This window comes from Vicugna pacos, chromosome 13, assembly GCF_048564905.1.
Source record: "Vicugna pacos chromosome 13, VicPac4, whole genome shotgun sequence".
Lineage (NCBI taxonomy): Eukaryota > Metazoa > Chordata > Mammalia > Artiodactyla > Camelidae > Vicugna > Vicugna pacos.
The window spans coordinates 19,179,029-19,196,161 of NC_132999.1; the positions used below are offsets into that span (position 1 = coordinate 19,179,029).

The 17,133-nt window shown below is 42.7% G+C and overlaps 1 protein-coding gene across 7 annotated transcripts in view; it reads left to right on the forward strand.

Annotated features, from left to right (window-relative positions):
- The window catches only part of JAK1 (Janus kinase 1), a 210,039-nt gene that overhangs the window by 19,464 nt on the left and 173,442 nt on the right, over nucleotides 1-17,133 (forward strand). The window lies entirely within an intron of this gene.

The window sequence follows — 17,133 nt, forward strand, 5'->3', positions numbered from 1 at the left end:
TTACATACTAAGTGTCGCAGTGGTCCTGGTCAAATAGGCGGAAAAAACTAAGGCTTAGAAAAATGAGGTCACTTACCTGATGTAGCTCAGTTCAAGCCTCAGCTGCTGCATTCCCATGTTTCCTATAGGTTCTTACCTGCATCCTTGCATGAGACATTGCCAGAACCCCAAAGGCACGACGTTTTCATTGATTCTTTTCTTCTACCTGAAAATAGTATCATCGGGACCCGCTTCCTTTGGGTTTGGTTTTGAATACATACCACCTATGCAGTAATTCAGGAGTGGAATGATGCATTTAACTCTAGGTCCTGCAGACTCAGAAGTCCCCATGGTAATAATAGCTAACATTGATTGAAGACTTTCTCCATAACCCGTCCATGGAGTCATTTCTACCTGCATTACCTTACTTAGTCCTTCCGTGGAGACTGCCGCCTCCTCCCTGTCCCTGTCCCCGTCCCTGCTTTGTTTTCTCATAGCACTTTTACATGGTGTGTTCACACTGGCCTGCTTCAGTTTACTTAACTGTATTTATTGCTACCTCTCCCCACTAGGATGTAAGCTCCATGAGGCTGGATGTCTTTTTAGCTCAATGGTATCAGTCCCCAGCAGGTAGAACCAGGCCTGGCACATAATTGGTTGCTCACTTATTTGTTGAATGAATGAATGAATAGCTCTTACAGGTAAATATCACTATCATCCCCTTTTTCCATATAAGGACCCTGAAGTTTGTGGTATAAAATAATGTGCTCACATTAGAAGCAGTTACTCTTTTATTTCAAAATCAGCTTTTTTCTTTTTTAACTTTTTCTCTTTTTTTTTTTTTGAGGGGGGAGGTAATTAAGTTTACTTTTTTAAATGGAGGTACTGGGGATTGAACCCAGGACCTCATGTGTACTAAGCACACGCTCAACCACTGAGCTATCCTCTCTGCTTCAAAATCAGTTTCTCTGCTACGTTGTTGGAATAAAAATTTTGCCACAGTCAGAAAAAAGGTTGGTTTGGCAGTTTGGGTAGCCTCCTTGGCGTACATAAGCGGTATGGATTTGTTAAATACATTGGGCGTTTCATCTACAGTAGTAGCTGTAGCCAGTAAAAGGTAATTAAGGTACCTGTTTCTTCTATCTAGTTGTGGTGCCCCCAAATTTGATAACACACAGTAAAGGGCAAGCTTTACATAAATGACTCGCTAACACAAGACAGCTTCTGTTGAAGCACCAGTGGGCCTCTCATGAGATAGAATTTCAAAGTTGCGAAGGGGCTGGGAGAGGTCCAGGCCAGCCTCGCCACCTCTCCCGACAAGGGCCAGACTGTGGGCTCAGGTGGTCCTTCACGGGACAGCCTGGTCCACTGATGGACAGATGCGCTGTCATCAGATGGCTGCACTGTCAGGAAATTCTCTCTGCTGAGCTGAAAGTTATCTCCAGGTAACTTGTAGAAGCTGGTCTGCATTCTGCTCTCCAGGGAATTACAGAATAAATGAAATCATCCTTTCATGTATTAGCCCTAAAGATACTGGTTTATTTTGTACTCCTTTTGGCTGTCTCATCCCAGTCCCTCAGACATTCCTCACAGCATCTTTCCAACTGTTTTCCCATCCTGCTTGCTCCCTCTGGCACGCTCTGCAGCTTGTTCACATCCGATTTACTGTGTCCTCCAGGACTCCAGGTGGGGTATTGGGACGACATCCATTGTTTCTGGCAGCCACACCACCCTGTTGACTCATCCACACCCCCAAAGCCCTTGTGTGTGAACTATTGTCGAACTCCAGTGGGAAGAAAGTACTGCACAGATGGAAGCAAGGATGACTGAGGGCTGTGAAAAGTAACAGTGGTGCCCGTGGACACACTGTCCTCCATTTCTCCGGGCACTCCTGCCGCACCCGAGACAGTTAGGATAAGAACAACTTTTTATTGCATCTGGACTGTGTGTAGGACGCTGTCCTAGCCACTTTTATGTACACTGCCTGTTTAACTTTCTAAAAAACCACATTCATAGGTATTGTGGAACTCTGTGTTACACTGGAGGAGACAGAGATCAGGAGAGATTAACTAACATGCTTAAGATCACATAGCTTGTAATTAATGGAGCACAGATATGAATCTATCTGACTCCAAATCCCAGGGTTGACAAGATGCCTTTCCAGGAGCTACAAAGAGGACAGGCTCAGCTATCCAAGGCTCCTGTTTTCATTCTCTCAGGAAAACAGACGCAGGACGGTACTTTACAGTTACAGTATCTTCCTCCTATCCTTTAAAGAAGGAGAGGATCCACATGACTGCGTTCCTGCTCTTACCAGCTGTTCCGTATCTGTGTATCTCGTTCAATCCTCAGGACATTCTGTGAGGAGAGCACTGATGTCATTACCATCTGACAGGTGAGGATATCATGACTCAAGCAAGGTGAAGTCGGTTACTCACTCAGCTACCTGAGCCCGGAGCCAGCATGCTTTCTGCCACACTGTGTCTCTCTCTTCTTAGGGAAGGTTTTCTACTCAACCCTAAGTGCCTCCCTCCGAGAGGGTCTCTGACCAGACTTAAACACCGTGACAGTCTTCCCCTCTCCTGTCCAGCATTTCCAGACTTACTGGCCTACCAGATTACATGAGTGGAAAGGGAGGAAGATGCCCTCGCCAAATTAGATGAACATTTACTCATTATTAAAGGCTTCCTGTGTGCATAGCTTTGGGCCAAGGATCAACTGTGGAAGCAGAGTAAGGAGCCAGATGACTTGTTCGAGCTCAGCCCAGCTGGGCCCATGATGCTTCCTTCTCCCATTGTACGAGCCCACACAGAAATCTGTGGTGAGTGCAGCGGCTGCTGCCAGGACCCGATCATTTAGTAATGTTCAGTTGAGGGCCGTGGACCCACAAGCCTTCAGACTGAATTAGCTTACTTGCCAAACCATAGGTCCAGAAATTTAGGGACCACGAGTAAGAATCTTGTCAAATCACATTACTCATCTTTGTATTTGCCTAGAATGTAAGTGTTCACAAAATACTTGTTACTTACATAATTCCATTTGTTCCTCCCACCAACCTGGTAACGTAGGCTGGACAAGGGTTCCTTACCCTGTTTTGCAAATGGGGAATCAGAAACTCAGACTCAGAGACTGGCTGAGAGCCTCATGGTCTCTAGGGCAGGGCCCAGACACAGTGCATTCAAGCTGTGGCTCCTGGCCTTGTGCTCTGTTGGCCCTTCTTCCTTCACTTCTCTCTTGCACTGTCCACGAAACTCCTCGTGCCTCTCTGCCCTTGCCATGGGCCCGTTAACTACCAACAGTCACCAGCTCAGAAGGAGCTGCGCTAGACCAAGCTAGACCTGCTCTTTTCTCAAGCTTCACTTCCTGAGCCATCCAGTCACCCTGACTTCCCATAAAACAGTTGCGATGGTTTGCAGGTTGTCATCAATCTTCACCGTCACTTGAAAGTCCAGTTGACTGCAGCACCAAGCTGCCGTAAATGTTCTTTTTCCCCAGGCAGGTACCTGTGTATTAATCTTCGTGTCACACTACCCATTTGAAAAACTTACAACCTCACTTGATTTCTCTAGGGTGGGCAGTAAGCTGAGGAATGTTTCAGGAAGCCAAGGCTTTCTGTGTATTGGCTCAGTGGAGATCATTTGACCTAAAGCTCACTCTTACCTCAGCCAGTGGGCAGGAGCAGCGACCTCACGCCACCCAGCTCAGAGTCAAAGCCTGCCGGCCACTACCCCTCCCTGTCCTAGCTCTAATCTGGCCTCCCTTCTGAAATGTTGCCGTTGCAAGTATGTCCTATGTGTAGAGTCTTACTGTATGTACCTTTTGGAATTGGCTTTTTCTTCTCAGCAGAGTTTCCTGGACATTCATCCAAGTCATGATAGAGATTTTTGTTTATTATCTAATGTCCATGCATTAATTTTTTTAAATTTAGGTTTAAATTTTTTTTAAATTTCACTTAGATTTTTGATGGTGGGGGAGCAGTTTGTTTGGTTTTTTAATTAACTGAAATCGATAGCTAGAGCTACAGAAGCTCGCTCTGCTGCTGCCTAGCCAGGAGACCTTGTAGATTGAGTGATCTTTCTGAGACTCTGTGTCCTCATTTTTAGAATAAGCATCATAATTAGAACTTAATACTAGTTTAACTTTTCAAAAAAGAATTTTCTATTTATTTTAATGGTGGTGTGGGGACTGAACCCAGGAACTTGTGCATGCTAAGCATGTGTGCTCAACCACTGAGCTGTTACCCATCCCCCTGACTTTTTAAAGTTTCAAGGAGGAAAAGCATTCATATTCTCCTCATTAACGGAGGCTTACCATAAAGATGCGAGACAGTGTCTTCTTTAGCCACAAGGAGCCTCCTGGTCCCAGCACTTCAAGGATTTGGATAAACAGCAGGCCTTTTGTATTGTTTAGAGGAGCAGGACCACCTTTTCTGTGTGACCCTCTCTTGTCATTTGTATTACCCAGGAGAAAAGACCTGATTGGGTTGGTTGGCTGTTTCCAATATAGAGAAACTGTAATGGGCCCACACCAAACCCCTTGAAGGTGTCCTCTCTTGAAGCCCTCTTATGGACACGCTGGGGGAATCTATCAGCGTCTCTGGCCATCTGTCAGAACCAAGCAAAGATGCCTTGGGAGGTGATGCCCGTGTCACTGGCGGTATTCAGGCTGAGGCTGATGGTCACATTTCAGGTATGGGACCAAGCAGAGTGCAGCTGATCCCTGATTTAGTCCTTTGTAGATAAAGAGCAGAATGTGTTTTATTCAACAGAGTAAAACATGAAAAGTACCCTCTCAGTCAGCGTGCTCAGGAGGAACTGGATTTGAAAGATCCTTAAGGCTTAACGGACCCCCATTGAGGACAGTGTTTCACAAGGTTTATAAGGAGCAAAATTCAATGGCCAAGTACACCTTTGGCCAACTATAAAGCCCTGTACGAACACGAGTGATTTCACAATGTCAGCTGATTTAACATGCATTCAGTTTCATCTAAGTCGCATTTTGGATATGTGCCGCTAGAAAGGAAATTTCCCTGTGTCTGTGTTATTTTTTTTTTAAATAAGAGACTTCAGAAAATGCAAATACACACACACATTTGCTTGTGTTTCTAAAAGGAGACAGTAGAGTTCAGTATAGAGCTGGAAACAAGGCCAGCTGGTTCCTGTGAAATGTCTGTGGGCAGAAGGGCACCAACTCAGATGACAGCTTCCGGGTTTCTTGTGATAACAGTTACGGAATGGCCATCAGGGAGGAACAAAGCTCGGTCATCAGGCAGATCCAGGGTCCTGGGCTGTGGTGCAGTTTCTAAAACCAACATAAATCATCGAAAGCTTCCAGGTTCCAGCTCCTTCCTCAGACTCCATGTTTGAGATGCTTAGAGGAACTAAACCACATCTCTGTATATTTAGTCCAACAATTTGTTCCCCTCTCAGCTTTCAGGCTGAGCCTGGGGAAATGAGAGGATCGCTCCCTCCCCCTTGAACACTGTAAATAGCTTGTTCCCCTTCGTGGGGGTCCTCCTCACCTTGGTAACAAGTAATTTCTGCCAGCTGCCGTGGACCCCAGGCAGAAGCAGGGCCTGCAGGAGCATAGAGGGAGATCTGTGTTCTCCTGAGCTGCTCAGCCTCTGAACAGCCCAGCCCTGCTTGGAATCACTGGGCCTTGACCCTTCAGTGACACCCAAGACCAGATCACAGATCCTCATTTTTCAGGATGAATCCTACAGCTTTGATTTTGTGGATCTTGAGAGGAATAGGAGGGCTAAGAAAAACCTTTGCGTATCTCTCCCTATCCCAAACCCCAAGCCCCTCCGCTAACTCCCTCTGCTCCCTTTTATCCCAGCAATTGCCGTATATTCTTCTCCTTCATGATTTTTCTGTCAGCTTCTCTAAAATGTGAACTCCTTCCAGGCAAGGATGATGTCTTTTTCTTTGGGTCTCCCCTGCCCCTAGCAAAGTGCCTGGCATATGATAGGTGCTCTGTAAATGTTTATGAACTGAACACAGAAGAACCAGAATGCAGCCACAGGAGGTTGAGCAGGCTCCAGAGGGTGGGGAAGGCCCTGGAATCCAGGTCCCCTGAGGACAGGGTTGTGTGTGTGGTGTGCTGGGAGACTGGTGGACAGAATAACAGACCCCCCAAAGATGTCCCTGCCTTCATTCCCAGAACCTGTGAATCTGTTACGTTATGTGGCAAGGGAGACTTACAATTGCAGGTGGGATTCAGGTGACTGATCTGCTGACCTTAGCATCAGGAGATTATGGTGGATGAGCCGGGTGGTCAGTGTCATCACAGGCTTCTTATAAGAGGGAGGCAGAAGGGGCACAGTCAGAGCAGGAGACGTGAGGACAGAAGCAGAGATGGGAGTGAAATGGCCGCAAGCCAGGGAGCACAGGCAGCCTCTAGACAACGGGAAAACAATGGCCAGGGTCTCCCACGGAGCCTCCAGGAGAAACACATCTCTGCTGCCACTTTCCTCTTAGCCCTGTGAGGCCCATTTCAGACTTCTGGCCTCCAGAGCTATCGGATAATACATTTGAATCGTTTTAAGCCCGCTAAATTTATGGTACTTTGTGACAGCAGTAGGGAACTAAGAATGAGGCTGAGCTTGGTGGAAAGAACCAAACAGAGGGCGTGAGCGCAGGAAAGGAGATGCCACGTGGGAACAGCTCAGTCAGCATCACGAGACCTCAGCAGAGTCACCTCAGATGAAGATTCACTGACAGTATGACCAGAATTGGTCAATAGTCCAGTATGTGCTGCTTCTAGCCCCCCAGGGAGGGAGTGCCTCTAGTAACTGGGGAGAAGCCTTAGTAGAGCATACAGTACCAGCGTCCGAAGACCTGGCTTTGAGTTCTCTGCCGCCTGTGGCCTTAGCAAGTCATGTAACCTCTCCAAGTCGTTGTTTTCTGATCTGCAAACTGGGGATAAATCTGTCTCCTAAGTGGAAGGGCTGTTGTGAGGATTGCATAAGAGCACGTGTAGTGTGCTTAACATAATGCCCACCACGTAGTACACAGTTATTACTTCCTGTTACTACAGATGTGCACGCGATCTTGTTTGTAACAACAGTGTTTGAGGTGCCCCTGTACTCCTCACTGACTAGGTCATAGGTGGAGTCTGTGGTGAGTTTGGGGAATGAAAGTCAGAGGAGAGCAACCAGGATGGTGAAAAGACCCCAAGTCAGGTCCTCTAAAAAGAATGGCCAGGTGAGTGGGGAGGGTTGACATGAAGCTGTTTGAGGTTACGTGACTTGTGGGATCTGATAGAAAATGAAAGAGTGGGTTCCCTTGTTCAAAACAATTATGAAGAATTTCAAGATGATGACAACAGAGCATTAAACAAGCGTGGGGCCCTTCTGAGCATGGGGCCCTGCTGCACAGTTTGCACCCCCATGAAGTCCCTGTGTGTCATCGTGTAAAAGTGATAGCCTCGCTCTGTGAGGCAGTGCTGACGGCAGCAGCAAGAAGGTGAACAAGTTCAAGGCCTTGAAAGATGATGCCAGTGGGGACCGTGATCAGAATGAAGGAAAGAGTGCAGAGAAAGATGGTGAGAAGGAAACATCTGAATGGGACAAGAGTCAAAGCGGTAGCAAGAGGAAGGCTGTTGTCCCTGGACCAGAGAGCATCCCCTGCAGTACAACTACACTTTCTGGTACTCGGGAAAATCTGGGGCCATCCCACCCACTCAGAGAGCTTTGAAGAAGATCAAACAGATTAGTATCTTTGCCTACTTGGAGCAGTCCGCAGTTTTACAGCTCCCTGGAATCTGACAGGCTACAGTGATGTCTGTCTCTTCAAAGAAGGAATTAATCTTATCTGGGAAGGTAATGCAAATAAAAATGGTGGCAAGTGAATTATTTTGCTGTGGAAGGGTTTGGCATCCTGTTGCTGGGAGAATCTCATCCTGGCTGTGCTGGGGAACAGTTCACGGTTGGGGAGGAGATCTGTGGGCCTGTGGTTTCAGGAGGTCATTGTTTCAATATAAAACAAGACTGGTAGCGAGCAATCTAGTAACCACAGCCTGAATCTGGACGTGTGTGTTTGTCCAAAATGAATGGAAGATCTCGAGCCAGTCCTTCCATCTGCTCCTGAAGGGACATCCCTGAGTCTCATGCCCCCCTCCCCTTTGCACTCATTCCTGGAAGCTGGCGTTGGCTAGACCCCCTCCAGCATGGTTGACTTTATAAAGCAGAAAAATGGAAACTGTGACTTCGTAATAGACCCACTTCATTTTTTAATGGAGTTCTGTAGAGGGGAGTTCAGCCTCCCCTCTGTTTTGCTCTGTGCCATCCAGGTGCCTCTCGGGCATTCTGTTGTGTTTTTGTCACGCTGTGCAAAAGACCTCGTGACCACATGAACGAGCCAGAGCTGTCACCTAAGAGCTGTCGGTACTGCTAATGTCTGTGCATCCAGGAAGAGCTTTCCGTCGGAGAGTCCTGGGATAGCTGTAAATGCTCTCTTCTAGCTCTGCTGTGAAATTATTGGGACATTATGTGAATTTCTGCCCGCTCTTCCCCCAAGCCCACCACTTTCTAAAAAACGTGGTACTGATTTTGTATTGTCTCTGCTTCTGCCCACCCTTCCTTCCCCCCGTGGCGGTCTTTCCTCGGAGGCACCGCTGCACACAGCAGCCCATCCAGTGGGCCACGCTGGCTTCACTGAGGCGACTTAGCAGGGTTGATGCCTAGGTCAGTTAAACAGATTAGGAGCTAGATTACTGTAATGTATGTTTATCTTTTTTAATGAAGTATAGTCAGTCACAACGTGTTGATTTCTGGTGTAGAGCATAATGTCCCAGTCATGCATATATACACGTATATTTGTTTTCATTATAACGTATGTTTCAAGTATAGGAGTTGGAGCTAAAGACAGTGACTGAAATCATTTTCCCAGATGAGCAGGGCCTGTATGTCAAGCCTGTTTCTGTGGATTCTTGTGTGCCCCTCTTTGAGAAACTTAAACTAAGGGGAAGAAACTGCAGAGGTAACGTAAGGGAGAACTTTGTAAGAAGCCAGCCAGAGGAGAAACTTTGGCACTTCTGTCCCCAGAGGTGGGCAGCCACTATGCTGGAAGGCAGAGAACTCTTCATTGCTAAGGGTGTTCAGAATCTGAAGAAATTATGCTAAATGACTGCTAACATTAATTTCCAGTTCTGAGACTGGATAATTACATCAAATGTTTTAAGAAAGGGGATTTTAAGAGTCCTCAAGCTTTTCTCAAAAATTTAATGTGATTTTTGAACAATATAGAACAACACACGTGCTCTTTCCCGCACTTACAGTTTTTGATGTATTTTCCCTATCGTAATTATTCCACTTACATACAGTTTTTCTGTTTATGCATTTTCATGATTACATAATATTCCACTGAATGTACATAGTATCGTTTATTATTCCCTAGTTACTGGGCAGTTCCATTCTTTCCGATGTTTGATTATTATAAAAAGCAATGCTCTAGATATTTTTGCATACACAGCTTCTCTTCCCTCTTGAAATACTTTATTAGAATAATTAGAGCTCATTAGGTTGCAGATTACACAGCTTGTCGGAAGAGCCTAGGCAAAAGAGGTTTGTTGATAAGTATGTAGAACAATCACAAAGATACAAAGTGCGAGACACACAGAGGAGGTGGAAAGACGTCCAGCACACTCCATCTTCCCTCCCCTCCCTAGTCTCGATTTCTTTAGATTGCCTTCTTCGCCTGCTCCTGGTTTGCTGTTGCTTATAACTCTGGCCCTCATGAGCCTTTGACTTGCCTTGGAGCCGGGGACCTCTTGTTTTTATCAAAAGAGTCCAGCACCAACCACTACGTGATCAGAATTTCAGTATCTCTCATACCAGATACCTGAGCAAGAGTCTGAAAAGCCAAGCTCCTTGGACTTTGTGACTTGAGCTCTCCTCTGATTGGTGGAGGGGGAGGGGATTGTTAGTAGGGCCAGGGCTCTGGAATCTGTCCAGATTCATGGCTACCACTTACTAGCCATGTCACCTTTGTTAGTTACTTAGCTTTCCTGTGTCACTCTTTCCTCATCTGTAAGATGAGGATAACACTGGCACCTACTACATGACATTATTGTGAGGATGATGTCAAATAACCCGTGTCAAGGATTATAAGAAAGACACGTGAGTCCTCAGTACGTGTTAGCTCTTAGTTTTACAAAGCATTTTGTTTTGTGGAAAAACAGACATAGCACAAAATTTACCATTTTAACCATTTTTAACTATACAGTTCAATTCAGTGGCATTAAGTACATACACATCTTGTACAACCATTACCACTCTCCACCCCTGGAACTTTTTCATCATTCTAAACTGTAGCTCTTGTTTTTGAAGTATCATCATTATGCTTGTTTCAGCTATGACTGCCTGGGACTACCCTTTGGAAAGGTGTGAAGGGGACACTCCCCAAAGAACGGAACATAGTGGGGAGGCACTCTGAGTGTCTACTGAAAATATCACACTTGTACAGTTCTTTAAGCCTTACAGAGCACTTGTATGTATTTTTTAATGCAATCCTCCCAAGGAAGGACTTTTTTTTTTTTTTTGATTAGTGGAGAGTCTGGTTTTTTTTAAAGTATTTTTTTTGACCAATGGAGAGTCTGATTTTATTATATATATGTATACATACATATATATATATATATATATATATATATATATATTTTAAAGAAGGACTTCTTGAAATAGAAAGGGCTTATAATCCTTATTTTACAAGAGACACAACTGAGGTTCAGGAAATCTGAGTTGCCCAATATCTCCCATCTTCTTACTTGCAATGTCAGGACTGAAGATCAGGTCTCCTCACTCCAAATTTGTGCCTTTTCCATGACATCTCAGAGATGGGATTACTCAGCCGAGCTTTATACCCATTTGTTTATAGTACCTATTACATATTCTATTTCAAGTTACGAGAAGGAAGGGAAAAATTTCAGATTGGAACTTGTGAGTGGCTTCTTTCTGGTAAGTGCAGGCCTACAAGAAGTCTGGTTTAGTTTACCAGTTTCCATCCTAACATAAAGGAAAAACAAGAATAATTTAACTTTATTGTAAAATGTGATGATTCTGTGAAAACCAAAGAGTGGAGGGATTGGTTAGTAGATGTCTTAACTTTTACCTTGAGAAAATTCTGAAGTATTTGCTGGAAACAAATGGCATTACTGAGTGAATCTTCTCAATGAGGTAGAGAAAGACACACCATTAGAATCGAAATGGGTGAGTGTCTGCTGGTGTCTTCTGGTTTTTACAGAGAAACATATTTTGTTTGATGGGCTTGATTGATTTTTTTCTAGTGAAAACCACCTTTGCCAAGTACAAAACCACAGGAAGAAAGCTTCTGTGGCTCCATAGTGCCTTTCTAACAACTAGATTACTGTTTGCTGTTAGTCTTTCCATTAAATTAATGGCCACTCTTTTGGGTTAGACACTTGCCTTCCATTTGGCACACAGCCTCGTTTCCTTGTCACTTGTTCTAAAGGAAAATCCCTCAGGATAACTGAACCTTAGTGTGATGAGCTTTTATTATGTCTGCTCTGATCATTCTTATATTAAACTTATGGATTCTCCTGTGCCCTTGCATATTAAGTAAGTCACTTATCTTCCCTTTGGCTTTCAGCCTGATCCCACCCCATCTGTGTCACCCTGTTATCACCCTATCTATACTGCTCTGTTTTCCTCAATGATGCCAGTAATACTGCTTTCCTTGTAACTTTCAAATAATGTTATATTCAGCCAATGCCTATGTCTTTCCCCATGCCTTTCCTTTACCCACGTGGAATACCTTTCTTCTTTACCCACATGTTCCCGAACGTTTCAGTCCTTCACTGCCAACAAAAGCCAACTCATTCTCTAAGGCTTTCTTGACAATGTCAACCCAAATCAATTTCATCCTGCTGTGAGTTTATTGATCGAGCACCTATTAAGTGCCAGTCCCATTATTTCCTCATTACAATGACACAAGGTAATTACTGTCATCCTCATTTTACCAAAGAGGAAACCTTAGGTTTAGAAAGATTAAATAATTTGCCCAGAGTCACACACCCTATATTTCTAAGCTGAAGACAGAACTGCAGGGGTAACTGATTCTAAAGCTCTTAGTCTTTACTTCTGTACAGCACAGGGAACTATATTCACTGTCTTGTAGTAACCTATAATGCAAAAGAATATGAAAACAAATATATTTATGTATATGTATAACTGACACATTGTGCATACACTAGAAATTGACACACTGTAACTGACTATACAGTGAAAAAAGAAAAAAGGCCCAAAAAATACAATTAAAAGTAATTATTAAAAAATACTTTAAAAATAAAGCTCTTTCTCTTTCCACTCACGCTGTCTTAACTACATACCACCCGGCTAGATGTGTTTATGTGTGCTAGGCTTCTCTCCATTGGCCCTTAAAATCAGGGATGATATAATTTAAGAATTGCGTTCAACTACTGGTTGCAGAGATCCCGAGTTAGGATGGCTTCAGTACGATAGAAGCTGCATTTTCTCTCCTGTAAAAGGAGTCCAGAGAAAGCCGGCCTGGACAGGTAACGTGGACCCTAAGACAGCATCACAGCCTTGGCCTCCTTTGGCTCTTCCCTCTGCCATTCCCTAGAGTGTGAGCCTTATCCTGTGTTTACCAGGTGGCTTCTGGAAGTCCAGCCATCATATTTGTGTTCCAGGCAAGATGGAGGAAAGGATGAAGGGAAAAGGTAGGCCTCCCAGTCAAATTTTAAAGACCTTTTCCAGAAGCCTTACCGTATAATTTCTGTTTCTGTCTCATTGGTCACCACATCTGCAATGAAGTCTGGGAAATATTTTATAGCCGAGTACACTGATTCACCGAACAATGAAGGTAGTCTGTTTCAGATGAAGAAATGGATGGTGAAAAGCCAGCTAGTGGTCTCTGCCATGGAGACCCATGTCCTGATCTTCTTTCATATTTGCATTGCATCTAGAAGGTGCTCAGTGAACACTGATGGGCAGTCTAATGTAGAGAAAAAGAGAGCGGAAAAGGTAATTTAGAAAACTGATAAATGAGGAAACTGAAGAGACAGGAGCCACATGTCATTTCTAACTTTCAAGTATTTTATATATAACAAAAAAATACCTGCTGTCTTCTCCCTAAAAAATCCTGCTGTTATTTAGGTTTCCTATATGGAATGCTTAAAAAATTAACATCAAGATTAAGAAAATGAGGCCAAGTCATTTGGAATTATTTTGAGTAGATTCATTGTTGTTTCTTTCAGCCTTTACTCTTTGCATACATTTTATTTCCATTTACAAAATTGGAATCATAAAATGTTCTGTTTTGCCAAAGGACTCTTTGCAAACAACCACTTCTGACAAAGTGACCAGTGCTCAGGCATCTCTGATGAGCACTTAGAGGAAAAGCATAGGTTACATTTCCAATAGGAATTAGTGCTATGCATTTCTCTAGCCTTCCTGAGTTTCTTATTTTGATTTGCAGAATAATTCAAATCCTTTAAAGAAAAATCTGTGGTAATTACCTGAAGTGTTTCACCAGCCCCTAGATTCACATCTAGAGAGGGTCTTTGAGATTAAAACCACATTTTTGTAATTTTTAATTTTGATATAATTTCAGATTTAGAAGAAATTTGAAAAAGTAATACATGGAACACCTGTATACACTATACACAACATTACCAATTGTTGACAATCTGGTCTATTTGCTTTATCATTCTCTCTCGCTCTCCCCACCCCACCTCTCTTTTTCTATGGCATGTAGGTATGATTTTTTTTTCTTGAAACTTTTGAGAGTAAATTGGAAATGTCATATGTTAGGAGACCTCTAAACACTTCAGAATATTTGCTGAGGAAAGGATATTCTGTTATATTACCACAGCAAAGTGATCAAAATAAGACATTAAACATTGATACAGTACTGTTATCTAATACATGGTCCATAGGCACATTCCATTAATTGCCCCAATAGCATTCTTTATAGCTGTTTTATTTTCCCAGGCCAGCATTCAGTCTTAGATCATACATTGCGTTTCATTGTTGTGTTTCCTTAATCTGGAACAGTTCCACAGCCTTTCTTTCACTTTCTCTGACTTGACATATTTAACGAGTACGGGACAGTTATTTGCTAGAACGTCCTTCAACTTGAGTTTGTGTGACTTGTCTCATGATTACATTCAGCTTATACCTTGTTGGCAGCAATTCCATAGAAATGCTGTTGGATTCTTCTCAGACCATCGTATGAGGAGCCACCTGATACTGGTTTGTCTTAATAATACCACTGACAATGACTTGGATTGCTGTTTAAAGTAGCATCTGCCAGATTTTTCCACTGTTAAGATACTGGTTTTCTTTCGTGAATAATAAATTATTTATAGGAGCTTTTTGAGAGTTGTATAAATATCTCTTCCTTACCCAGTATTCATCTACGAGTTTTAGCATCCACTGATGATTTTCAAATTCCATCATTCCTTCTTTTTTCATTAGTTGTCACCTTACTGTGAGAACAGGTTTCTCTCCTAAAGGAGAATTTCTCATGCTATATGGCTATGTTTCTTCTTTTTTCCCTTTAAGCCATTTTCTTTTTTTTTTCCCGTTTTTATTGAGATATAATTGACACACAGCATTGTATAAGTTGAAGGTATACAGCATGATCATCTGATTTACATACATCAGGAAATGATTACCACCATAAGGTTAGTGAACATTCATCATCTCATACAGGTGCAAATTAAAGAAATAGAAAACAAATTTTTTCCTTGTGATGAGAACTCTTAGGATTTACTCTCTTTAACAACTTTCATACATAATGTGCAGCAATGTTAATTATACTTATCAAGTTGTACAGTACGTCCCTAGTACTTGTTTGTCTTGTAACTGGAATTTTGTACTTTTTGACTGCTTTGATCCAGTTCCCTCTCCCCCTACTCCCCACCTCTGATAATCACAAATCTGATCTCTTTCTAGGAGTTTTTGTCTGTTTGTTTTTGAAGTATAATCGACCTGTAACACTATGTTAGTTCCTGGAACACAGTATAGTGATTCAGTATTTCTATCCATTTCAAAATGACTGCCATGATAGGTCTAGTTTTCATCTGTCACCATGCAAAGATATTACATGATTATTGACTGTATTCCCCACACTGTGCATTTCATACCTGTCACTCATTTATTTTGTAACTGGGAGTTTGTACTCTTAATCTCCCCACCAATTTCTCTCCTCCCCCAACTGTCTCCCCTCTGGCAACCACCTGTTTGTTCTGCGTATCTATGAATCTGTTTCTGTTTTGTTACATTTGTTCATTTGTTTTGTATTTTAGATTCCACATATAAGTGAAATCATACAGTGTTTGTCTTTTTCTGTCAGACTTACTTCACTTAACGTAATACCCTCAGGTCTGTGCATTGCAAATGGCAAGATTTCATTCTTTTTTATGGTTGAGTAGTATTCCACTACATATATGTACCACATCTTCTTTATACATTCGTCTGTTGGTGGGCACTTAGGTTGATTCCATATCTTAGCTATTGTTAATAATGCTGTAATGAACAGGGGTGTGTATCTCTTTTCAAATTAGTGTTTTTGTTTTCTTCAGATAAACACCCAAGAGTGGAACTGCTGGGTCGTCGGTAGTTCTACAGGCTGTGTGTTTCTTAGTTGTCTTGGTCTGCTGGGGCTGCTATAACAACATACCATAGACTGGGCCGCTTAAACAGCAAAAATTTATTTCTCACGGTTCTGGAACCTAAGTCCAGGTGCCAGCCAGTTCAGTTGCTGGTGAGAGCTCTTTTCTTGGCTTACAGACAGCCACCAACTTGCACTGATGGAGAAGGTGCACTGATGTCTCCTCTTTTTGTAAGGGCACTAATCCCATCATGAGATTTTCACCCTCATGACTTCATCTAAAACTAATCTTCCAAAGGCCCTAACTCCTAATGCCATTCATTAGATTGGGGGTTAGGGCTTTAACACATGAATTTGGGGGGAAACATTCAGTCCATAACTGACTTTATAAAGAAAAAAAAAAAAAGAAGATGGTACCTCCCTTGGGTTGGGTAGCTGATAGTGAATGTTGAAACCCTTGCATAGTAAAAGTGATTCCTTACTCCATCCTCTGCAATACGACTCTTCAATTTTGTTTATTTAATGGAGGTACTGGGGATTGAACCCAGGACCTCCTACATGCTAAGCATGCACTTTATCACTGAGTTATGCCCTCCCCCCTTTAGTTTTATTCTTATTTATACTATCAAATGCTAAGAGTATTTGGTCACTCAGCTCTTATTTCGTACTAAAGTCTGTTTCTTGTTTATCACTAACAGACAACTCTGGATTTTAATTCTGTACTTTCAGTTGTATGTGTAACTTTGGGTATCTTCTTTGGACTTCAGTCTTCTTTGCCTGTAAAATAGGGATGACAAGGTCTATATCAAAAGTGTTGCTGAGAGTGGGAGGAGTAAATGAGATAATGTATGTGAAAGCATGTGACCATTGTGGGTGATGCAAGAAAGCAGTTAATAAATACGTTTCCTGTCTTTAAAATTCCAATTTTTGGTAACACAGTTTTGCAAGTTTCTCCACTTGCAAGAGGTTAGAAGCTTAACTTCCATAGAGAAGTTAGATGATCTTAGATACGAAGTCTGCATCTGAAAGAGGAAGGTTTAGTGGTATCTACCAACTTTTAGATGATTCACGTGGTTCTATCAGTTTTATTCCTTCCTTTTTTCCTATCTTTCTTCTTCCTTTCCTTTTATTGACATATTTAATGGCATTTGCTATGCGCAGTCACGATTGTAGGCACTGGGGATAGAGCAGCAAACAAAATTTCCTAGCCTGACATCAGTTATAATTTAATCAAAGGAGATGGGTGATAAATATAGAAACAAACTTTTTCAATCATGCATGGTATGTGCTATGGAGGAAAAAAAAAGCCAGGAAGTGGAATAAGGATTGTTGTGAGGGGGTTGCCATTTTATTAGATGGTCAGAGAAGAGCTCACTGATAAGGGGGCACGTGAGCAAAGACCTGAAGGAGGTGAGGGAGCTGGTCATTAGAGTGACTGAGGCCAAAGCATTGCAGGCAGAGGAAATCTTTCAAAGAGAAGAGACCTAAGGTAGACAATGACCCACTGAGAATTCAGCCAAGGGAATCATGAAAGAAGCCAAGCACAACAACACGCCAT